The sequence below is a fragment of the Papio anubis genome, unplaced genomic scaffold (genome assembly GCF_008728515.1).
Source record: "Papio anubis isolate 15944 unplaced genomic scaffold, Panubis1.0 scaffold701, whole genome shotgun sequence".
Classification (NCBI taxonomy): domain Eukaryota; kingdom Metazoa; phylum Chordata; class Mammalia; order Primates; family Cercopithecidae; genus Papio; species Papio anubis.
In genome coordinates this window covers 1-25,972 of record NW_022167233.1, presented here as the reverse complement: position 1 = coordinate 25,972, position 25,972 = coordinate 1, and the positions used below count along the sequence as shown (strand labels likewise).

General features: G+C 46.8%; 1 long non-coding RNA gene across 1 annotated transcript; it reads left to right on the top strand.

The window, feature by feature from the left end:
* The first annotated feature begins 8,952 nt into the window (after positions 1-8,952).
* LOC116273451 lies at positions 8,953-25,972 on the top strand. Its single transcript, XR_004181772.1, has 2 exons — positions 8,953-9,222; positions 25,661-25,972. It is a non-coding gene; the product is annotated as an uncharacterized LOC116273451 (long non-coding RNA).

The following is a 25,972-nucleotide window of genomic DNA, read 5'->3' as shown; positions in this document are numbered from 1 at the left end:
GACACAGCGAGACTCCGTCTCAAAAAAACAAAACCCATGCACTCCTCCACACCCTCTCACCCACTTCTCCAGTGGTTCTTCCATTCTCCTGAGGTTTCTGATATGCTGAGGGCTACGAAACCATACTGCCAGGCTTTCTGAAATGAGATTTGCAATTGGAATCAATAATCAAACCTAAGAAAAGCTCCCGGAACTTTGGTTAGCTACTCAGAGGCCCTTCTCGTCTCACCTTATGAGTTCAGAGTTCTGTTCCAGAGACTGAAGTTGCCAGAAAGGTGACCATGTTCCTGTATGTCTTCTTAGGGAGCTGGAACTATGACAAATTCAGACACTGAAGGGTGCATTTGGTCATTCAGGCAATTAAAACACCCACAGCATCATTAAGTATTGGGCGTAAGGATAAATTTAGTTTGTGATAGTTTAATTGCTAAATGAAGGAGTTAAGCTGGACCGTCCTTAATTCTCCACTTGGTGCTACACTTAATTTTAATGTAGTTTGATGGACATGTGGAGTCATCATACAAATTATGATGAAATTTGGAAGAAGATTCCTGAGCAAGTTACCTGTCTCCAGTGACTCATGCTGAGTTTCACTAGGACTCAGAGTTCAAGCTGCTAACTAGGTTTTGTATCTGTTTTCCAGTAGCAGGAGTTTTAATGTGATTGGACACAAAACTGGCTACAATTTTTTGAAAAATATATCCGCAGACTGGCATTTTCTTTTTTCTTTTTTTGAGAGAGGGCCTCACTGTGGTCCTCCAGGCTAGGCTGGAGTGCAGTAGCACAGTCATCACTCACTGCAGCCTCAACTTCCTGAGCTCAAATGATCCTCCTACCTCAGCCTCCCAGGTAGCTGGGACTACACACTCATGGTGCCATGCCTGGCTGACTTTCTGTATTTGTAGTAGAGACAGAGTTTTACTATGCTGCCCAGGCTGATCTCCAACTCTTAGGATCAAGCAATTGCTTACCATGGCCTCCCAAAGTGCTGGGCTTACAGGTGTGGGCCAGCATGCCCAGACATGGCAAGTATTTTCAAGTATTTTTTGAGGATGAAGTTAGTTCTATGTTGTTTTTTTAATTAATTAATTTATTTTTATTTTTATTCATTTGTTTTTCTTTTTTTTGTTTTGAGACAGAGTCTCGCTCTGTCGCTCAGGTTGGAGTGCAGTCGCGCGATCTGGGCTCACTGCAACCTTCGCCTCCCAGGTTCAAGCAATTCTCTGCCTCAGCCTCCTGAGTAGCTGGGACTAGTACTTTTTATTTTTATGTTTTGAGATGGAGTCTCACCCTCTCACCCAGGCTGGAGTGCAATGGCGCTATCTCGGCTCAATGCAACCTCCGCCTTCCAGGTTCAAGCAATTCTCCTGCCTCAGACTCCCGAGTAGCTGGGATTACAGGTGCCTGCCACCACGCCTGGCTAACTTTTTGTATCTTTAGTAGAGATGGCATTTCACCATGTTGGCCAGGCTGGTCTTGAACTCCTGACCTCGTGATCCGCCTACCTCGGCCTCCCAATGTGCTGGGATTACAGGCGTAAGCCATCATGCCCAGGCCGTTACTTTGTACTTTAAAAAAATAATTGGTAACTCCTTTGTATGTGAGAACGCAAGAATTTAGAAGTCAAGCAGGGAAGCATCGACTTGTGATTCTGAGATGCTATCATTCTCCTTAAAACCTAAATTCTTCCATCTGTAAAATGAGATGAAAAGTCTCTAATTCCCTGAGAGTGGGGGAAAAAGAATATTTAATTCTTTTGAACTTTTTACTGAGTATATATATTGCCTATTAACAAAATAATAAAAGGACGTAAGTCCATGTGTCCAAATATCCTTTTTGCTTTTCTTTGTTTTCTATGGTTTGTAATAATCAGCTTGTGTTGGGAATTGCTGATGTAAAAGTCAACCCACTTCACTGACTACCATAGGCATCTCTTGGAATAAACTGGCTAGAATTTATTCTTGCTAATAACTTTGACTATATTGACCCACAAGTATTTATTAAGAGTAGCCCCTGTGTGAGCTCAGCACTGAAGCAGTGAATTATTTAACTAGTCTAAGCAAAAATAATGTCAAACATAGTGCTAAAACATGGTCATAGATCCAAAGTTAAGTACCTATTCATTCTTTCACTCTGAACTGGGAAGTCCCAGTTCTTCCCTCTAATCGCAGCGCAACACTGAGGATACAGGATTCCGAATGGTGCACTGCACTTATTCAAACTGATGGGAAAACAATACCATCAGCATGAATCAATAGGAATGGTGCTTTTGGCCAGCAGACTGTTATTTCTGGGGATGGCACACACACTCAGTTCTGAGGCTGAGAACTGACACTATTAGTGTCAGACTTGGCAGTACAGCAATGCTTTCCAAACTTTTTTACTAGGAAATAACTTTAGCACATGTAAGTATGCATGTATATGTGTGTGTATATATATATTTATATGTATATCTCCTGTTTATATTTTACAAGTCTGATTTTATAAACTTCCATATATTCCACCAGAGTTTTCTCTTTTTTGATTTTACTTTATTACTGTCCTTTACTGCTGTTTCCCTTACCCTATAAACAGAAATTTCCTAAGCTTCTTCCACTCCCCATTTTCCTGCTCTCAAGGCTCTGAGAATTTGAGCTAAGAGACAACCTTAAGTATTGGGTGAAGGTCACTGAACTACTATTCAGAACCCAGGGATTCAGATCATGACTGGCTGTGTGATTCTGAGATGCTATCGCTCTCCTTAAAACCTAAATTCTTCCATCTGTAAAATGAGATGAAAAATCTCTAATTCCCTGAGAGTGGGGAGAAAAAGAATAGTTAATAATTTATCATGAAGTGTTAGCTCTTTGGGATAAAAGTTTCAAATGAAATATGAGTATTTAAATTCAAAGGTTTGATACTGATTTTTCAAATTTAACATTGTCAGCACTTAACCGTGTTCCCTAAAAGCGTGAATTCACTGAATCCCAAATGCCGTGGTATGAGACAGTTATCTGTCATCACCACCTTCCCCATTCTCTTCACCCAGCATAGAGAAGTCACTGGTCCCTGGCTATCAGCTAATTAGTGACAGAGTCAGGAGTCAAAACTAGGTAGCTGGGTGTCAGAGTCTAGTTACTAGGCAGCCGGTAACTATGAAATCAGAGCCAGTGAACTTCCAACTGTGTCCTTTCCTTGCTCAAAAGCCTTCAGTGGCTCTTGAAGCCTACTAATGAGTACAGACTCCATAGCTTAGCAATAAAGACCCTCCAGCTACCTTTCTTTCCTGTTTCATTCCCCATGAAAATCCTTCGTATGTCCTCCCGTGCTCCAGCTGAACTGTACCAGCCACACCTCCCTGAATAGATCCCATGCACTCGTGCTCTGTGCTTTGCCTCTGATCATCTCTGTATCTGGAATTCACCTTCACCTTTCTACATTTTACCTTTCTTTCAAGGTCCTTGCAAGGGGCCATCTCCTTCATGCATTTTCCCCTGCCCCTCTCAACCACAGCTGGTTGATAATCTTCCCAGGGAATTTTATCTCTGCTCTCCTTTGCATGTATCAGTTTCTGGCTTTTATGATAGTTATTTCTGTACATACTATATTCCCTCCTTAGTAAGAGATGAGCTCCTCGAAGGTTGCAATATGATTTTCTTTCTCATGGAACTTTTAAATTATATTAAAAATTTTAATCATTCCTGTTCTTTTTTTTAAAAAAATAACCAAAAACATGCATGCTTGTTGCAAAATAATGAACCCTCACACAATACATCTCTTAGAAAGTGAAATCCACCATTATCACCCCTCTTCCCCTGCCCTAAGAGAACTGTGGTTAACAGTTTGGAAAGTATTCTTATAGACCTTTTTCATGTAAAAAATTATTTACAGAAATGGGATCATACTATATGTAAAGCTCTGTGCTTTTTTCACTGAAAATGTATAGTATTTTTCACATAGATATCTACCTCATTCTTTTTTTTTTGAGACAGCGTCTGGTTCTGTCATCCAGGCTGGAGTATAGTGGTGGATCTTAGTTCACTGCAACCTTGAACTCCTGGGCTTAAGCGATCCTCTTGCCTCAGCCTCCTGAGTAGCTGAGGCTACAGGTGTGCACCACCATGTCCAGCTAATTTTTAAAAATCGTTCATAGAGACGGGTGTCGCCATGTTGTCCATATTAGTCTGGAACTCTTGGGCTCAAGTGATCCTCCTGCTTTGACTTTTCAAACTGCTGGGATTATAGGCATGAGCCACCCCACCCAGCCCTCACTCTTTTCTAAGTGTAACATAGCATAAGATTGTAGCAATGCACCTGTTCAATCCCTTTTTGATGCGCATGAAAGCAATTTCCAATTTTTACTATTATGACCAATGCTGCAGTGAATATAAATACATATGTATGTGCACGTATTGCTATCTATATATCCATATAACTTTCTTTGGATATGCAATTGCTAGGTGCAATGGAATGGAGATTCTAAATGATGATAAATATAGGAAGTGTCGGGGTGGGAGGGAACAGTCTTGTTTTATGTTTTTCTATATCCTTCACAAGGCCTAACATTGCATCTACCAGTGTAGCTCGGTAGGTAAGAGACCAGGCTCTGGTCTCTGGCTGTCCAGGTTTGTATCAGCGCTTTATCTCTATGACTTAGCCATCTCATCACCATAAAATAATGGCAGGGTCATTGTCATTATAAAGCTTAAATGAGATAATACATGCATAACAATTAGCAATTAGTAAGTAACTGGAAAATAAGTAAATGCAAGACATACAGAAGGAAAAATGGTAATGGGTTCAGATAATTGTGGAATGAATTGGACTGAATAGAACAATGGCAGTTTGAGTAATCATTCTAGAAATGGATGGCACAGAACTATTCAAACTTTGCTATCAAAACCCATAGCAACTATTTATAAAATGACTGGCTAACATTAGAGGTGCAATGTGTAGCCCTGGAGCAATTCATCTCTGTGCAAAGTGAACTGGCCTGAACCAGAATCAAACCAATGACCTTGGCCTCTTTGGCCCCACACTTTCCCTCACAGAACTAACTGGCCCCAGCTGCAGCCTTATGTAATGGGTATCTATGAGGACAGAGAAAAATAGTTCCCTGCGGGGTGCACTGGCTCACCACTGGAGGTTGTTAGGTTATCTAGCCAACCAGCTATTAACATTGAAAATGAATAGAAAGTACATAAATAAATGCTTAGAGTAGTGCATAAGGCTTTCTGTTTAGATTCGTAGGTTCTAGGTCAGAAGTTTTCATCTTGGTGGCAAGGTTTCTATATCAACACTAGAAGATTCTAAGGTAGTCAACTCTGGGTTCTAGAACCAACTCTGCCACTAACTATTATAGCTTCAAAACCTTGAGCAAATTGTTGAGCTTTATTTTACCCTGGTACAACAAGGGGGCTGAAACAGCACATGTCAAAGGTCCTTTTTTGACATTCCTTTCCCCACAGATACAGTGTCACATTCTCAGACATCAGGGCTGTTTATTTTTGCACTGAACAAAATTAAAGTATACAATTAGGCAACGGCAATACTGTACTTTCAAAATGTGTCAATGAAGTGATGGCAAAAGTAAACATAAGAAGCTAGACACAGCCAGGCGCGGTGGCTCATGCCTGTAATCCCAGCACTTTGGGAGGCCGAGGCGGGCGGATCACTTGAGGTCAGGAGTTCGATACCAGCCTGGCCAACATAGTGAGACTCCGTCTCTACTAAAAATACAAAAATTAGTCAGGTGTGGTGGTGCGGGGCTGTAATCCCAGCTACTCGGGAGGCTGAGGCAGGAGAATCGCTTGAACCTGGGAGGCGGAGGTTGCAGTGAGCCAACATCATGCCACTGCACTCTAGCCTGGGCAACAAAGCGAGACTCAGTCTCAAAACAAAAACAAAAAAAAAAAAACAAGAAGAAGCTAGACACAGAAGGCCACATATGATATGATTCCACTTATATGAAATATCAAAAATAGGCAAATCCATAGACTGGATGGAAAGCAAGTTAGTGGTGACCAGGGGCTGGGAGAAGAGAAGAATGAGAGGTGACTGCTTAATAGGTATGGGGTCACCTTTAGAAGCGATGAAAATCGGTTGGAACTAGACAGTGGTGAGAGTTGTACAACATTGTGAATTTACCGAATGCCATGACATATACACTTTAAAATGGTAAAATTTATGTCACGTGTATTTTATCACAATAAAAAAGTGCCCCCCAAAAGAGAGAGAGGGATGGCAAAACATAGCAGGGCACAGACTCACTTGACCCCTGCTTCAATGTAACATGAGAGGAGGGTGGGGGTGGGGGTCCTCTGAGGAAGCTCTGGGAGATCCAGGAATAAGAAAGAGAGTAGACATTGGTGCAGGATTTGTCATCTAACTGGGGCCGGGTCCTGGCCAGGGACAAGTGTAGCAGTAAATGGGGCTCCAGTGAAGTATGAGCATCTCCCCGAGTGCACTGATGATGACCCTCCCTCAGTCCAACATGTTCCTGGCCTCCTCCCACTGGTGTCAAACCATATCCATCTAAGTCCCATTTCAAAGCCCACTCCCTTCTTGAGCTCCCCCACTGTACCCCACACAGAGACACATTTCTCTCTTTTTTTTTTTTTTGAGACAGGTTCTCACTCTGTCACTCAGGCTGGAGTGCAGTGGTATGATAATGGCTCACTGCAGCCTCAAATTCCTGGGCTCAAGTGACCCTCCCATCTCAACCTCTTGAGTAGCTGGGACCACAGGTGCATACCTGGCTAAATTAATTTTTTAAATTTTTTGTAGAGATGAAGTTTCCCTAGTTGTCCAGGCTGGTCTTGAACTCCTGCGCTCAAGGGATCCTCCTGCCTTGGTGTCCCAAAGTGCTGGGATTACAGGTCGTGAGCCACTGCCCCTGGCTATATCTTGTCCTTCTAAAAGTTGACAGCACTTACTCTCTGTGCCATTCCCAGGGCACAAGTCTGCTTCAGCTTTCTAGAGACACCTGTATTCTCTTACCACCCAAGGCCTTCTGTTTCTCTTTGCCTCCCAGCATCCAACACAGTAGTGCTCAGGAAATACTTGTGGCTCTGTGACGGAGTGACTCAGGCAGCCCCACGGGGAGTAGAGTTTTATGAGTTTAATATGAACCATACCATGAAATCTGAGAAATTTACCTCATTGCTCATACTAGAAACCCTCAATTCCAGTCGGATTTGCTTGGAGCTGGATGGAATTGTGTTGCTTTTCACACTGAAAATGATCATCTAATTTTTAAATTTAAAAAACATTTACATAGCACCTACTTCATGTTCGACAGGAATCTCAACACTTCACAAACGTTAACTCACTGACTTTTCCTAACAGAGGCATTGAGAAATTAAACAACTTGCCCAGGGGTCAAAGCCAGTAAACGGGCAGAGCTGGCTTCAAATCCAGGTTCCGTGCTTCCAGAGGAGATGCTTTTCAGTTTGTTCTGGTGCCTGAAACTTACAGATGAGTGGCAAAACCCTCCATGAACAGGGGGGAAAAATAAGACATTGATGTATTTATTTCAAGGGAAATGTTTTTTTCCCCCATCGTCCCCCTTTTCTTCCTCATTCAAAGCAAAATGCTCTAAAGCAAACAGTCTTTTTTTTCACACCTGAGAGACTAGCGCGGCTCATTTTTGCTTTGGCAATCAAAATAGAAGAGGAAACTTGTGTGGTTTCATTACTGGTGCTTTCGGGGTGTGTGGGGCGGGCTGTCCTTCTCCCTCTGTCCTGGCTCATCGGCCAGAGCCCTCCTCCCCAGGCGTTGTGGCCTCCGGTCGTGGAGACATAAGAGGCCACCTTTCTCCTGTAACACCGGGAATGTGCCCCAGCCTCTTCCTCCTTCCTGCAAATCCAGTCCTTGTCCTGGAGAACCTCAGCCTCTTCTTATGCCTGCCTCTCTCAAAGCCTCGTAGGATTTACACCTGATTAACAACGTTTGCATCAGGATCGCCAGCCCCTGCAGGCCCGCGCGAATCCACTACATTTTCATGTTTCGGATGTTGTCCACTTGACTTGATGCATATTCAAATGTCTCTCTCCCCACGTGGGAGGCCGGAGTCAGAACCTGACAGACCTGCCGTTTACTAACTGGGGACCCAGGGCAAATTACTTCACACGTCTGAGTCTCGGTTTCCTCACCGTGAACGGGACTGGTACCCATAGGTTGCGGCGTGGATCAAATGAGATAGCGCAGGGGCGGGACCGGCGCACAGCAGCTTAGTTCCTCTTGGCGAGGTCTACGTAGTAACACATGCTTGCCTGTTTCCCATTTTTTCCCAGAGCACCTTAGTGCTCTGGGGGCAGGAAGGGAGTCTTCGCGCCACACCGAAAAAGTCCCAGCGGGCACGGTGTAGGCGCCTGTGGTCCCAGCAACTGGGGAGGCTGGGGCAGAAGGATCGCTGGAGCCCAGGAGGTCGAGGCTGCAGTGAGCTATGACTGCGCCAGCGCACTCCAGCCTGGGCGACAGAGCCAGACCCTGTCTTAATTAAAAAATAAAATAAAAAAAAGAAATTAAAGTCTCTATAACCCTGGTTAGAGCGTTCCCGCCCACTGGTCTCTTAGGGCACATTTAGGACAACCTGAAGATGCCACTCTTCTTGGGACCCTAACTCTGACCCCAACTCCTCGGTCCCCAAAGTCTAAGGGCTTAGGATCCGAAGGATACACGGCTGAGGTCGCTGGGTGGGGCTCTGGGAGGAGGAAATGGGGTTCTTGAGGGAGCTCGCGCTCCAGCTCGCCTCCTCCTGCGAGGACGCCCCCTGCCCGAACACCTGCTGCCCGAGCGAGCGTCGGGGCCGGGCCTCCCAGCGGGGCAGTCTCCGGGCGCGGGTCCCACCTGCGAGGCGCGGACCGCGGGCGGCCTGGGGCTCAGCGTCGGGGCGCCCCGCCCCCGCCTCCCCCGCGCGGCCCCGGCGCCCGGCCGCGCCCCCTCCCAGCCCGCGGCGCCCCGGCACCCCTCTCCCTCCCCGGCGGGCTCCGCGGAGCATTGTACTCACATCCGGGGCTGGGTTTTGCTTTAATGCGAAACGTAATTAACCCGGAAAAAAGAGCCGAGGAACTGGAGAGAAGGAGGGGGCACGGGGGGAGACAAGAGCGAGGGGAGCGAGAGGCGCGGAGAGTTTGGAAGCTAGACCCAGAAATCCCCGGAGCGCGGCGGACTCGGCGGCCGGAGGGGCGACCCCGCCCGATGTAACGCACCCCGCCCGAGCCCCGGCCCCTGCACGGGGGGGTAAGTTGGGCGCCCTCGCGGGCCCAGGAGCGGAGCGGCGCAGAGGGGCGCGCGAGGTCCGGCGGGGCTGGGGGCGCAGGGGGCGCCCCGGCGGGGGCCTGGCCTAGGGGCGCGAGGGGCGCGCCCGCAGGGCTGAATACGCCGGTCCTGGTGGCTGACAGGCGAGGGGAGGTGGCCGCAGACCCTGGAGGCCTCCTCCAGCCCTCCGGGAGAGCCCCGAGGGCAGCCCCTCCTCCAAGTGCCCCCGGTGGCCAAGGTCGCCGCCACCAGGGGTCGGGCTGCGGGGGTGGGGCCGCGGAGAGGGTGGGGGCGGGAGTTCTGCTGAGCTGCATTTTCTCACGTTTGCAGCAGCGAAACTTCTCTGCGGGTTCTGGCGCTGGGGCACCGGCCCCGCAACGACTGCCCGGGCTGCGGGAGGGGAGGAGAGCAGAGAACGTCCCCAGGCAAGTCCCTTGGGTACGATTGGGCCATGGAGACTCCTCTTTCTCTCCCCCGACTACCTTATTAAATGACAGGCCTAGAAGGCTCCCCTACGGACACCCGTCCTTTCCTATGGGTGCAGCCTGGCCTTTGGGCTTCTGGAACTCCATACAGTGGAAAGGACTGCCCTAAAATGCACGTTCGGTGCCAGGTTGGGTGAGCCCTCGAGGGGAGCTCTCGTTCTCTCACCAACTTCTTCCTCACCTCACACGCTTCCCTTTTCTCCTTCAGTCCTGAAGACGATTTCACCAAAATTTTTTAAAAAAGAAAGAAGAAAGAAGGGTGGGTGAGGGTGGGAAGCTAGGCCGTTTAGAATGGAAAAATGTCCCCGCACGCCCAGAGAGGGGTGCAGGACCCGCTGCAGCCCGAGCACCCTCACATCTCCTCCCCTGGGCCAGCCCTGCCCCCAGGCCCTCGCCTTAGGGTTTGGCTTCCTTCCTTCTTGGTGAACGCAGGTTCAGGATGTATCTTCCCCTTCTCATTCCTTCTTCCTGCCCGCCCCCTTTCTTTAGGGCTCCAAGTGGGGTTTTAAGAGGACAGTAAACGGCAGAGAAGAGGGAGGGGAGAGCACCACACCAGGAAGCCAGCTGTGGCTCTGGGGGCTCTGAAGGCTGAGCTGTAGATGCACTTGGGGCTGAAGTAGCAAGACTGCACTAATGGTGTTCTTCATATATCTGACCAAGTCCCATTTTCCCTTCTTTTGTCATTGTTTTTCTTTGGTTGCAAAGCCTTCCGAAACAGCAAAGCAAAAGATCTTGAAAGAATAGAAGTTTTTGTTTTTTATTTCAGTTGCATTCAGTTGACATTTATTATACATGCAAGGCAGTGATGAACAAAACACAACTCCAAATATTTTTTCTTTTTCCTTTACCTTTGGAGGGCTAGACCCTGTCTTTGGGGAGCTTACAGGACTTGTAAGCCCCCCACTTGTTTTGAGAAGCCAGAGCAAGCTTTTAGAAAGCATCATCATCATCTCAGACGTTAGCCTTCTTCAACATGTGCCGCTCGAAGGCGGATGATTTTTTCACTATCAAAGGTCTAGCTTGTAGTCTAGATTATGGCCAGCCCAACGTATGACATGTACCAGGTGCTAAGTAAATGTTTGTTGCATTAATGAATGAATGCAAACACATGAATTGTTTACACTTGTCCAAATGGCAGAGAAAAGAGCAGTGTCGTTGTTCCTCAAACTGTAGGGATTTGGTTCACCAAGCTGGTACATGGGAGTTATTAGTCTGGGTGTTGCCTTTACACCTAAGTATCCTTTGACCCTGTTTGTACATTATAGCATACTTTCTATAAATTGTCTGTGGCACTTCTAGTGGGATTTTAGCTGGCTGGTAATGGGAACCTTGCTCATTTCACAGATGGGTAATTACCTTGGTATTGATTGAGAAACTGCCTGCCCTTTGGTGAAGAGTTTTTGCAAACCTTTCTTTTTCCTTGTCATTGGTGCTTTCTTCTTCTCTCTTCTGTGTAAGGAAATAGGGCCTGCAGATTCCATCATGTCATGGTAGTGAGTTGAACCATATTCAGCTTGATATTTTACAGTGGTTAAAATAAATCTTGAAGACACGCAGGTTTTGGTTGGTGCAGGTTTTTGTCCTGCAGAAGTGGGAAGGGGAAGGCTGATGAGCCCTATCAGCTGAGCCCCAGAGCAGCCAAGTGTTTGCTGAAGTGCTAGGATACTAGGAAGACCCAAGCAGCATTGGTCTCCTGTCCAATTCATGGGACAGATGGACAGGTGGGTGATGCCCCTGCTGAAAGGCTGGATGACTCAGATGAGAGCTTGCTGCAGACAACAGTGCATCAGAATATCTTTTCTGATTCACGGAAACTGCTGTGGCTCGACTTATTCTGGTTGTGATAGACCTAGGGCTTGGAAAAGAGGATCTGGGTGCTGCGATGCTGGGTTGCTCTGCCCCCTCTCTCTTTTTCCACCATGAACAGTTTGGGTTGCCTTACTTTCCGTTTTCCATCTGTCTCAGTGAGCTGGATGGGACTCCAGCAATCTAATCTGGTAGGCTTTGGAAAGGAAGGAAGGAAAGCAAATATTATAGTGTGTTGGCCTATGGGAAGAGAAGAATCCTGGCCCTGCCTGATATAAGCCCATTATTGAGATGGGAAATTGGACAGGCAGGGGAGATAGGGTAGCCGAGAGGTGGGAGGGATGCGGCCCCATCCTGTCGGTAGAGGAGGCTGGGGGTTGGCGCAGTGACTCTACAGTTCCTTCTGAAAGCCCCTTCCCTGCCCTGACCCCAGTTGATTGAAGTGATTTGTTATGCATTAAAGCCAGAATTGGGCTTTCTCACTGTGGGGGTCCCAGCCCTGCTGGGGCAGGGACTCCTAATATTGCCTAGTGTGGGCAAAAGGCTTGGGGGCTTTGGCCTTGTGGTGTGCGTTTTGCCCACAGTGCCTGGTCAGCTGAGATGAAGAGGATGGGAAGCTGGGTCCTCTTGTCCTTATGCTCTTGAGAAGCACTGCAGTTAAAGTGCGAAGGCTGGGACTCAAATTCGGCTGGCCCCTTGCAAAGCAGCTCTCTGCTGGTGTGTTTGCCCGTGGCTGGATCGAGAGGCAGCTCTAGGATCCTTTCCTTGGAAACTGATGAGCATATCTAGGTTTCTGTTAACTCTCAGGGTAGCCTGGCCAAGAAGGAGTCAGCGGATTGCCTGGACTTTTTGTTTTAAACCTCCTAGAGAATTTTTAGAGATGTAAAATGTGGTTGTTCTTGGAGTCGAGTGAAGAGCGAGGGAAGCTGACGCCTTTCCTTGTGAGAGGGATCCCAGAGTTGCAGCTTTTTCACTGACATTTGCTCATTGGCGTTAGAGGGATGGAGGTGCACATGCAGCAGCTGCCTGCCCAGTGTTAAGCAACGTTGCAGTAGTAATGATGACCATGTACTCCTTGTTAGGCACCCACACGTGCACTTTAACAACGACAATATTTACCCAATGTCTGGGTGTCCAGCGCTTTTCACACATTGTTTCATTTAATCCTCACAGCAGCCTTTGAAGTAGGTAAAGCAATTATCTCCGTTTTGCAGATTAGGAAATAGACCCTGAAGAGTTAAGCAACGTGTTGGCATTTGCATCCAGGTCTGTCTGGCTCGAGATCTGGCTCGAGACTCATGCTCTTTCCCTTCACTCCACTGCACGCTTGGGATAGGTAACTGAAATCAGCACACCCTTTTGAATGGTCATCTTCTTGCAAAAGTTCCCTCAAAAATACTCATTGGCTGGATGCAGTGTCTCATCCTGGTAATCCCAGGGCTTTGGGAGGCTGAGGTGGGAGGATCACTTGAGGCTAAGAGTTTAAGACCAGCCTGGGGAACATAGTGAGACCCCATCTCTACAAAAAATTGAAAGATTAGCTAGCTGTAATAGTGTGTGCCTGTTGTTCCAGCTACTCGGGAGGCTATAGCGGGAGGATTCTTTGAACTCAGGAGTCTGAGGTTATAGTGAGCTATGATCGCACCACTGCACTCCAGCCTGGGCACCAGAGCGAGACCATGCCTCTAAAAAAAGAAAAGTTTTTAAAAAAAAATACTCATACTGATTATTGTCACCTGCACATCCTCCTTACCACGCCCAGCCCCTCCTCCTTCCCTAAATCAAGAGACAGAAGCACATGTTTTTAGAGGAACACAGCTAGGCCATTTATGCTCCCCCCTCACCACTCCCTTGCCCCACCCCTGGCACTTTGCAAAAGGCCAGTAGGTCGGAGAAATGATGTTTTTGTTTTTTGTTTTTTGTTTTTTGTTTTTGAGACAGAGTCTTGCTGTGTCGCCCAGGCTGGAGTGCAGTGGTGCGATCTCGGCTCACTGCAACTTCCGCCTCACGGGTTCAAGCGATTTTCCTGCTTCAGCCTCCCGGGTAGCTGGGACTACAGGCACATGCCACCATGCCCGGCTAATTTTTTGTAGTTTTAGTAGAGACGGGGTTTCACTGTGTTAGCCAGGATGGTCTCTATCTCTTGACCTTGTGATCCACCCACTTTGGACTCCCAAAGTGCTGGGATTACAGGCGTGAGCCACTGCGCCTGGCCTGGAGAAATGATGTTTTCTTTTCATTCTCCTACTGCCCATGTATTAGTACCCTCTCTGGTAGACATGGTCCATTATAAAATGAAGTTTAGAGTTCCAGGACTCGCAGCTGTTGTTAGGAAGCCCTACAGTGAAACTGAATTCATTGTGGGGGGACTTTCACAATTCTGAAAGTTGGAGATCTCACCTTTTATAGGCAGTAAAGCCAGTGTGGCTGCGTGCCTGCACTGGTGCCCTCTCTGGTGGAGATGGTCTGATGGGCCTTCAGCCCTGGGCAAGCTTTTGTTTCCTGCAGGCTCCAACAACCACATTTTCTTTGAATGTAGATGAGGCTGCTGTGAAGAGAGGTCATGAGTGTCTGAAATATTTTGTTGTTTTTGGCATCTTTATTGCAGTGGTATCAATTTCCAGTTACTCCTGCCTTACGCCCCTCCCGGCCTATATTTTTTCAAAAATTCCTTCTTGAGTATCTCTTGCTCTCTACTCCAAGTTCTAGGGTCCAGTGGGGATTGGGCTATCTCAGGGTCAAGCCAGCACCCTGTCTGATCCTCCCTCTGCCTCATTCCTGTACATGTTTGCATTCCTCACCCTGCACTTCCTCTGGGAACTTGTTCTCAGTACATTTCCTTCTCTTGCACTTTATTCTCCCGCCTTACACTATTTGGAATCTGCTATCATGACAGTTTCAAAATGCGGCCATGTTAGAGCAGTAGGAAGTGGAGGCTTCCACACTTCCTAAGTTATAATCTTTGACCCATTCTCAGGGATGTGTTCTCAAATAGCCATGCTTGCATTTTGCTGTTGTTTTTACTGGGCTTGTACATTGCGAAGGCCCTGTTGGCTTCACAATATACTTTGATGTGTACTGCAAATCTAAACATATGTGAACTCCATTGATGTGGTCCATATGTATTCTAGCAATAGGTGAGTGACTGCTCCATATCTCTACACCTCAGTTCCTGTCTGCTCTATTTCGTACAGTCCTCTTTGAGATCTCTGATGTTATTTCCCGAAAAACTTTCTCCTGTCACCCAATTGAGCTATTTCTGGTTGGTAGAACCTCTCACTCACTACTGACGCTGCTGCCTGCAGCTTCTGCCCTGGTAGGGGTAATGGGACAGAAAATGTACATGCCACACGCCCCAATCCTTGTCAAAAAGCACCTTTTGAATATTTTCTGGAGCAAAATCCCAGAAATTCCTTGTCCTGCCAACACAGACTAATGTGAAAGAAACATCTTTAAATTTTTAAAATGAGTAATTTTTTTCTCATTTTTGAACTAAGGTTGTAGTAGATTATTTTGTATTTGAGCCAGTACCATTTAAGGCTTTGTCTCTGTTATCACTTTCTCTTATTATTTATCTCAAAAATGCCAAAGTAGTCAGGCAGAGTCTCCCTTATTTCCCTCTATTATTTCTTCTGTCTCCAAATTATGTTAGGCATCTTCAAAATCAAGAGGGCTATTCGGAAAACCACAACTCTCATTACTTATTAGCTTTATAGCTTTTCTTTAAAATAAATCTGTCTGGCTGGGCACAGTGGCTCATGCCTATAATCCCAGCACTTTGGGAGGCTGAGGCCAGAGGATCACTTGAGCCTAGGAGTTTGAGACCAGCTGGGCAACATACAAAAATTAGCCAGGTATGGTGGTGCACGCCTGTAGTCCGAGTCACTCAGGAGGCTGAGGTGGGAGGATCATGTGAGCCCAGGAGGTGGAGGCTGCATTGAGCCATCATTGTGCCACCGTACTCCAGACTGGGAGACAGAGTGAGATCATATTTCAAAAAAAAATTCAATCTATTCATCTTTTCACTCATCCAGCCAGCCACTTATTTTATATATGTATGTATATATGTATGTATGTATGTATTTTTGAGACAGGGTTTCACTCCTGTCACCCAGGCTGGTGTGCATTGGTGCGAGATACTGGCTCAACAGCAACCTCCACCTCCTGGACTCAAGCGATTCTTCTGCCCTAGCTTCCCCAATAGCTGGGACTACAGGTGCACACCACCTCGCCTGGCACTTACTTTAAAATGTCAGTCCTATCTCCCAAGTTTCAAGAAGGAAGACTCCACTGGGGATTCCTGTCAGGGTCCCCATTTCCTCTTCCCAGAGCACTTGTCAAGGTACAGCCCATGTGTTGTAGGAATAAAGGAATAGCGGCATCGACTAAAAGAATAGCAGCGTCGACTTGGGACTGAGTATTCTGTCAGCCTGAGGACCTGGGCTCTTCTTACGACCAGAGAGCCGGGGACCACACCAGCAAGAGAAAGGAGGAAAGGCGCTCAGAGGATGTTGCCATATGAAGTAAGAAACCCAGATAACTTGGAGGGTGCTAAAGCGCTCTGGGCAGGTAGATGTCTGGCTCTTGGATAATTGTGAGATGTGAAACATTTATTTATTAGGTTTAGGTCTTTAAAACAACAAAAAGTTCCAGGAGAGCTATAATTTAGGGAAAGCCTTGTTTGTTTGTGGACTCTGGAGAATTGAGAAATTTATTATCAAATTCAAAACTTATACACTTGGGTGGGAATCTGTGTGGAATTAAATAGCTTTCTCTCCTGCTAAATAAAGTAACACATGCTCCCTGTAGAAGATCTGGAAAAATATGTACAAGTAAATGAAATTCCACTCATAGCCCATAGATAATAACTTACTATTTTGGTGACTGTATATCTGGTTTTAAAACAGACCATATATAGGAATATAAGAATAATATTTGGATGATTGAGATCATATTATGCACCATTTCGTATCTTTAAAAAAACTTATGATATGGTGAGTTTTCCCCTCATTCATTAAAAATAACCTGAAAACAGAGTTTTTGAATCATTGTGTAATATTTCCTTGTGAGCATGTCTTGTTGTTTGTTTAATTATTTTCTGGGCCAGGCACGGTGGCTCACGCCTGTAATCCCAGCACTTTGGGAGTTCAAGGTGGGTGGATCACGAGGTCAGGAGATCGAAACCATCCTGGCCAACACGGTGAAACCCCGTCTCTGCTAAAAATACAAAAAATTAGCTGGGTGTGGTGGTGCACACCTGTAGTCCCAGCTATTCAGGAGGCTGAGGCAGGAGAATAGCTTGAACCTGGGAGGCGGAGGTTGTAGTGAGCTGAGATGGTGCCACTGCGTTCCAGCCGGGGGACAGAGCGAGACTCTGTCTCAAAAAAAAGAATCATTTTCTAACCATTGTGTTGTTCAGGACATTTCCAGTTGTTTGTTACTATAAATTCTATTGCAGTTGCCATCTTTTTACTTTAATCTTTCTTTGCATCTTTGTTGATTGACTTGGATGGAATCCTAGAAGTCAAATCAAAGGGTATGAACATTTTTTGCTTTCTTCATATATATATATATAAACTATATTGCTTTCCAGAAAGGTTCATACTCCTGTCCTGGGTGTATAAGAATCCTAGGAACATTTTTTAAGTAGACAACATCTGTTTTAAGCAGTGATCGTTCCCTTTCAGCCCCTCTAGTGCCTCTGCGTCCCATCTGGGCTATGTGCTATTTTCTCAGGGTCTGGGTCCCAGCTGTCTCTTGTATATTATGAGCCTGACAAAGTCATCCATTGCCTCAGTTCCTCAGGGTAATTTTTTTCTTGGCTCAAATCTCCACTGGTGGAATCTAAGGCATGGAAATGGGCAGTAGAGAGATATTTGGGGCTGCAATGCCTCCCAGTGCCCCTCATTTCATTCTCTGGCAGGCAGCCATTGACTCTTCCTTCTCATGAGCTGCTTCCAGTCAACTGGTGGGTGTTGGCCAGGAATCTCTCAGTTTAATTGCCATTTAACACGCTTTCTGCCACTGATTAATATACTCCATGCAAACTCACTTTCCCCGAGTTTCACTTTTATCATAAATACTTATTTTCATTTGCAGTACATATTTAAGAACTTATATTCTACTTAGAAACCTGGATCATATAAAACTTCCCACTTTTTGTTTTTCTTTTCATTAAAATACTTTTTTTTTTTTTTTTGAGATGGAGTCTCACTCTGTCACCCAAGCTGGAGTGCTGTGGTGTGATCTTGGCTCACTGTAGCCTCCACTTCCAGGGCTCAAGCGATCCTCCTACCTCAGCCTCTTGAGTAGCTGGGACCACAGGCATGCACTACCATGCCCAGCTAATTTTGTGTTTTTGGTACAGATGAGGTTTTGCCATGTTGCCCAGCTGGTCTTCAATTCCTGGGCTCAAGTGATCCTCCCGCCTCGGCCTCCCAAAGTGCTGGGATTATAGGCGTGAGCCACCATGCCCGGCCTGAAATACATTTTAGAGGAGTTACGGGAATAATAGGAGGCTATGTCTTGGATTGGTTTGGTGTGTGTGTGAGAGAGAGAGAGAGAAGAGAGGGAGAGAGTGAGGGAGAGAGGGAGAGAAGGACAGGGAGGGAGACAGAAAGAGAGGAATTCTGTACACACATACTCTTGATTTGCTTTTAACAAAGTCCAGGAAGGTAGGTGAAATAGGAAACAAACATTTAAAAATGTCCAACCTCACTAGACGTCATTATGTATTTGAAACTACCATTAGTTTAAAATAATGAGAACATTCAATATATGTAAGATTATAGTGATGGTAACAATACATTGCTGGTTGCAACACAGATGAAATCTTTTTACAAAGCAGTTTTGTAAAAGGACTCAAGAATTACAAAAGATCATAGCCTGTGATCTCGTTGTGTTATTACTTGGAATTTATGCTCTTTCCATGTAAAAGAAGAAATAAAGCATGAAAATACAAATTTTAGCCTTATTTATAATAGTGAAAAATTGGATACAACCTCCAGTTTAATCGTAGAGAAAAGGTTATGTAAATTATAGTAAAACCAGTCCGTTAATATTATGCAACCATTAGAAACAATGATCATAAAGACTATGTAGCAACATGGAAAATGCTCATGACATCATCTTAAGTTTTAAAAAGGCCAATTATATGGATAGGGACATGAAAAAGCATGCAAATGTGAAAGTTGTTGGCTGGAGTGATTGTTAAAGTAATTCCAGCCTTGTTATATTATGATTTTTGCACTAAACCCAGAAAACACGAGGGAGGTTTGGCTAGGGAAGATGGGGTGCTGAGTGGGTTGGATAGAGGCCCCTTCTCTTACAAATACCCTGTGTGCTTTGTTAGCTGTGTGTTGTGAAGGCCAGGAAGCTACTTGCCAGATAGTTTCATTATGGTATGAGAGCCAAGGTGAAGGGATCATCTAGAGAGAGGGGTATCTAGAGCTCTAACCTAGCATCAATACTTTCTGTCTTTTTTTTTTTTTTTTTGAGATGGAGTCTCGCTCTGTCACCCAGGCTGGAGTACAGTGGCCATGATCTCAGCTCATTGCAACCTCCACCTCCCAGGTTCAAGCAATTCTCCTGCCTTAGTCTCTCGAGTAGCTGGGATTATAGGTGTGCACCACCATGCCTGGCTAATTTTTGTATTTTCAGTGGAGACAGGGTTTCACCATGTTGGCCATGCTGGTTTTGAACTCCTGGACTCAAGTGCTCCACCTGCTTCGGCCTCCCAAAATGCTGGGATTACAGGTGTGAGCCACCGTGCCCGGCCCCAGCATGAACGCTTTCCATGTTGTCCCGGGAGATGAGGGCTGGGTATTGTTAGGAGTCCCACAGACTTACCTGGGAACTCCTGGGATAAACCACACTAGGTCACCCTCCACCCAATATTTTCACACTGGGGAACTCAGGGCAAGATGAAAGTTAAGGCTGGGTGTGGTGGCTCATGCCTGTAATCCCAGTACTTTGGGAGGCTTGAGGTGGGAGGATTGCCTGCGTCTAAGAGTTTGAAAACAGCTTGGGCAACACAGGGAGATCCCATCTCTACAAAGAATAAAAAAATTAGCCCTCCATGGTGGTGTGCACCTGTAGTCCCAGCTACTGGGGAGGCTGAGGCAGGAGGATTGCTTGAGCCCAGGAGTGGGAGGCTGCAGTAAGCTACGATTACACCACTGCACTCCAACCTGGGCAAAAGAGTGCGACCGGGTCTCTAAAAAATAAAAACATAAAATGAAATTTAAGATAAGTGATTTTGAACGGGCGTGGTGGCTTATGCCTGTCATCCCAGCACTTGGGGAGACCGAGGCTGGTGGATCACCTGAGGTCAGGAGTTCAAGACCAGCCTGGCCAACATGGTGAAACCCGTCTCTACTAAAAATACAAAAATTGGCCAGATGTAGTGGCACAGGCCTGTAATCCCAGCTACTCTGGGTGCTGAGGCAGGAGAATGAATCTCCTGAACCCAGTAGGTGGAGGTTGAAGTGTGCTGAGATGGCTCCACTGCACTCCAGCCTGGGCAACAAGAGCAAAACTCTGTCTCAAAAAACAAAACAAACAAACAAAAACCCCAACTATGTAACTGGCAGAGTGTTGTGAGAGTTTGAAAAGACATTTTCAAGCTTTGCCTTGGTCTTGGCTGATGATTTGGGGGTGATCACATATATATGTACACCAAGTTGTTCCCCATCTAAGTACCAATTACTACTGGCACTCCCTTTTCTCCCCTCACGGGCTCATAGCTAGAATAGTAGAAGCTGTGGATGAGGTGGCAAAGTTAACTTCCACACAGGCCTCTGTGAAGAAGAGAAAGAGCCAGAGAAGATTTGGAAGATGATGGTGACATGGCTGAAGAGGTGAGGACAGGGGATTTGGGGGCCTGGGGCAGCTCTGTGGACCCAATCTTAGCAGCTGTTGAGACAAGGAATGTACAAATGGGATCAGAATGAACCATCAGAGGATTAGGGCTCAGGACCTGAGTTCACGTTGTGTGCAGCATCTGAGTGTGCCGCTGCTGCGTGGGGCAGCTAGTTAGAGCCACATTTCTGTGTGATGCTCCGTTCTCCTGCAGCTGGTCCTTCCCCCCACCTCCCACATTCCTGATGAGCTCTGTGACTCAGCTGCTTCTCAGGACATCTAAGCAGCTGTTTTTTTCTAGGGATAGAACCACAGTCAGGAGGTGTTGTAACCTGAATGCTTATCTTCCCCTTGGGTCCGTGAGGGCCCTCTCCCACCGTGACGCCCCTGAAACAAAATTGGACTTTTGGAGCGTGCCTTCTTTAGCCCCTGACTTCAGAAAAAGACAGGCGTGACCAGGCACGGTGGCTCATGCCTGTAATCCCAGCACTTTGGGAGGCTGAGGCGGGTGGCTCACCTGACGTCAGGATTTCGAGACCAGCCTGGCCAACATAGCGAAACCCCGTCTCTACTAAAAACACAAAAATTAGCTGGGTGTGGTGACGTGCACCTGTATTCCCAGCTACTTGGGAGGCTGAGGTAGGACAATCGCTTGAACCTGGGAGGCAGAGGTTGCAGTGAGCCGAGATTGCCCCACTGTACTCCAGCCTGGGCGACAGAGCGAGACTCCATCTAAGAAAAAAAAAAAAAAAGAAAAGAAAGAAAAAGACAGGCATGATGAATCCTGCAGGCTTAAAAGGAGAAATTTGAAAGCCAGTGTTCAGTTGGACACCATGCTTAGCGACTGGGCCCAGGACAGTTAGCTTTACTCTTCCATAGCAGCTTGTGTGTTTTCTCTGGGAGATGCCTCAGGAGTAGCGATAGTCCTTGCAGCCCCTGCAGATCTGTCTGTGACTGGTTGGGCATCAAGGCGGTTTGCCTGATTTTCCTGGGGGGCTGGCGATCACCAGCATCCTGACCAGGCAGCTCTGCACCCTTCCCGGAATGCTGATCCAACCCTTCTGGTGGGACTACTGTTCCCCCGTCACCCAGGGAGCTGCGGCTTCTCTCCAGGATATGCTCCCCTGCCCCAGCCAGCGTCAGACCGCTCCCCTTGCTGCCTTTGACCCAGTGTCTGCTGGGAGACTTCACGATCCTCCTGTGGCGTCTGTTCCTCATTACTGGCTTGTACCCATCTCTCTCCTGTTTCTGAACTCAAACTGGCTCTGTTGTGAAACTGGAGCTGGGGCGGAAGCTTTGTTCGAGGAGGCACTGGGTCTGTCCGCAGGTGCCGTAATGGAAGGGATGCTGCTTTGGGCAGGGGTGTGCCTCCCCTGGCCCCTGCTGTGCTGCAACATATCCTTCTCTGCTGTATTTCTGAAACCTCCTCTGTCCACGGTTGGTCCTTCTCACTGCCTCTTTTACTGCAGCTCCTCTGACTTCTTCCTTAGCTGTGCTGTTTCACCTCTGCCCTGTTTTTCGCCTGCCTTGCTCTTTGTTCCCTCTCCTTTCACAGTGAGTAGCTGTGGGATTCCCCGACGCATCTGCCTGATGTCTGTGTCTCCAGTCCCCCTCACCTCACCTGGATCAAGGGATTCACCGGTCACTGAATCCCTTGTGTTGGTGGGGAGCATTTGTTCCTAGGGGCCGCCTCTCAGCACTGGCCCTTGTGGGGTTGGGAGGGAACACAGCACGCCACCAATCGCCATCCTTACTATTAGCCTGGTCTGAATCCGCCTGATGTCAGCCTGTGCTGTGGGAGGGTGTCTCCCTCTGGGCCTGCAGTACTAGGGCCGTTGGGTCTCTGTAGCTCACCTGCTGACCCAGCGTCCCCTTGTGGGGGATGGCCTGAGGCAGCTATCTCACAACTTTGTGTGGCTGTGGACAGAGGGCTTGGGCCACCAGGAGCTTCACTCCGTTGGAGTCTCTCAGGGCTCAGCAGTGGTGGGGTCTGACCTTGAAAGTCTGAAGGTCATGTGGTGCTTTGGGACCCTGGTGGGACCCCTTGTCCCATGTCGGCACTGGGTGTGTATTTCAATTGGGTGTCTCTGCTCATTGAAAGGAGCCAGGCTTTGTTGGGGAGCAGAATAGAGCTCCCACCCTTCCCTTTGGCTCTCAGAGAGGCCTAAGAAAATTGCAACAAGAACAGAGGCTGGCTGGCTTGAAGGTGTGGCTCATCCCACGTTACCAGAGAGACTATTCTGGAGTCGGGGATAGTGCTCATGGGCTGGGACTTTCTTCTTCTTTCTTCTCCTTTTTCTTCTTTCTTCCTTTCTTCTTCTTCTGACAGGGTCTCACTCTGTCATCCAGGCTGGAGGGCAGTGGCGCTCTCATGGTTCCCTGCAGCCTCAAATTCCTGAGCTCAAGCGATTCTCCTACCTCAGCCTCCTGAGCAGCTGGGACTACAGGCACGCCACCATGCCTGGCTAATTTTTTAATTTTTTTGTGGAGACGAGGTCTCGCTATGTTGCCCAGGTTGGTTTCAAACTCCTGGCCTCAAGTGATCCTCCCACCTTGGCCTCCCAAAGTGCTGGGATTACAGTTGTGAGCCACTGCACCCAGCCTGGGACTTTGTTCTGATGCCTCATTCTTTCCATTATAAGGGGCTTTATGGGTAACCGTGTTAGGCTGCTCAGGCCATCATAACCAAGGACCACAGTCTGGATGGCTTAAACAACAGAAGTTCATTTTCTCACAGATCTGGAGGCTTAAAGTCCAACGTCAAGGTGTTAACAGGGTTGGTTTCTTCTGAGGGCCGTGAGGAAAAGATCTGTCCAGGGCCTGCGCCTTGGCTTGTGGATGGCTGTCACCTCCCTGTGTCTTCACAGGGTCTTTCCTCTTCTTATAGAGACATCAGTCATAGTGGATTAGGGCCCATGCTGATGACATCATGCTAACTCAGTCACCCCTTTAAAGACCCTGTCTCCAAATACAGCCACATTTTGAAGGCCTTGGGGTTAGGACTTCAACATACGAATTTTGAGAGGACATGATTCACCCCATAACAGTGACAGTGGAGTGATGTAAGATGCTGGGCCAGGGCTGTGACCCTACCGCAAGACCCCAGAAACCCCTTGCATTTTAATCTCTTGGTATCTTCATGGAGCTGGAGAGGCTGTCCTTTGTGACTTAATTCCTGGCAGAAATTTAGAAAAATTTTTTTATGTTTAACTTTTGTGGATACATAGTAGGTGTATATATTTATGGGGCACCTGAGATGTTTTGATACAGGCTTGCAGCATGTAACAGTCACTTCATGGAAGATGGGGTATTCATCCCCTCAAGCATTTATCCTTTGTGTTACAAACTGTTCAGTTATACTATTTTATTTTATTTAGACAGAGTTTCACTCTTGTTGCCCAGGCTGGAGTACAATGGCGCGATCTTGGCTCACTGCAACCTCCACCTCCTGGGTTCAAGAGATTCTCCTACCTCAGCCTCTCGAGTAGCTGAGATTACAGGCATGCGCCACCACAACTGGCTAATGTTTTGTATTTTTAGTAGAGACGGAGTTTCACCATGTTGGCCAGGCTGGTCTTGAACTCCTGACCTCAATTGATCCACCCAAATCCCAAAGTGCTGGGATTACTGGCATGAGCCACCACTCCCAGCCTCTTTTAATTATTTTAAAATGTACAATTAAATTATTATTGACTATAGTTACCCTGTTGTACTATCAAATAGTAGGTCTTACTCATTCTTTCTAACTATTTTTTGTACCCATTAACCATCCCCACTTCCCCCCAGCCCCTCACTACCCTTCCCAGCCTCTGGTAACCACCCTTCTACTCTCTATCTCCATGAGTTCAATTGATTTGATTTTTAGATCCCATAAGTGAGTGATGTCTGTCTTTCTGTGGCTGGCGAATTTCACACTTAACATAATGATCCCCAGTTCCATCCATGTTGTTGCAAATGATAGGATCTTATTCTTCTTTATGGCTGAATAGTACTCCATTGTGTATATATGCCACATTTTCTTTATCCGTTTATCTGTTGACGGTCCCCAAGCTGCTTCCACATCTTGGCGATTGAGAACAGAGCTGCAACAAACATAGGAGTGCAGATATACCTCTTCAACAGACTGATTTCCTTTTTTTGGGTGTATACCCAGCAGTGGGATTGCTGGATCTTATGGTAGATCTATTTTTAGTTTTTTGAGGAACCTCCAAACTGTTCTCCGTAGTGGTTGTACTAATTTATATTCCCACCAACACCATACAAGGGTTCCCTTTTCTCCACTTCCTCACCAGCATTTGTTGTTGCCTGTCTTTTGGATAAAAGCCATTTTAACTGGGGTGAGGTGATATCCCATTGCAGTTTTGATTTGCATTTCTCTGATGATCAGTGATGTCAAGCACCTTTTCATGTGCCTGTTTGCCATTTGTATGTGTTTTTCTTGAGAAATATCTATTCAAATCTTTTGTCCATTTTAAAGTCAGATTATTATATTTTTTTTCCTATAGAGTTGTTTGAGTTCTTTATATATTCTAGTTATTAGTCCCTTGTCAGATGGGTAATTTGCCGATTTTTCTCCCATTCTGTGGGTTTTCACTTCACTTTGTTGGTTGTTTCCCTTGCCGTGCAGAAGCTTTTTAACTTGATGTGATCCCGCCTGTCCATGTTTGCTTTGGTTGCCCGTGCTTGTGGGGTATTGTTCAAGAGCCTGGCAGAATTTTATTCAGATGTTTGAATTGGAGCTTACATCCTTTCTGAGATCATTTCTTCCATGTATAAAATTGAGTTGCAAGCCACTTTACAAGGTTTTGTGCAGAGCGACGATAATAGCTACCGTTCAGGAAGTGCTTACTGTATAACTAGCACTTAATTCTCAGCCCAAGCCTTATGAGGTGCACTATTATTAACCCCGTTTTACAGATGCAGAAGCTGAGGCACACGAAGGTTAAATAATTGGTGGTCATACAATTAACAAGTATCCAGAACTGGAATTTGAATGCAGGCCCCTGATCTAAAGTTTGAGCTTTGTAAAGTGTCCAGTGCTATCCTGGGCACATAGAGCCTTGGAAAAGTGAGTTGAATACGTGTAAATGGATTTTTAGCGGTGCTTAACATTGGGAGAGGTTTCCAGGGTCTGGAGTGGAACATTTGGTGCCCCCACAGAAGGAAGTTGGTGAGAGAGTCTCAGCCCAGCTTCCTGGAAAGATTCCTGCAGGTCCTGAGGCAGAGCTGCTTCATCTTCCTTCTCATCAGCACCTCCCTCCTGTGCGCAGGGTGATGAGAGCAGAGCCCAGGAATGCCTTATGTGGATCGGCAGAACCGAATCTGTGGGTTTCTGGACATCGAGGAGCATGAGAACAGCGGCAAGTTTCTGCGGAGGTACTTCATTCTGGACACCCAGGCTAACTGCCTCCTCTGGTATATGGACAACCCCCAGGTGAGAGGGTCAGTGGGAAGGGGCGGGGCGACTTGGGTGCCCCTCACTGCTCGGGAGGAATGCGCACGGGGTTAGCCTCCAGGCCTAGGCTCATGAGCAACACAACCTGCTCATCAGCAGGGAGGGGACAACCCCACAACACACACAC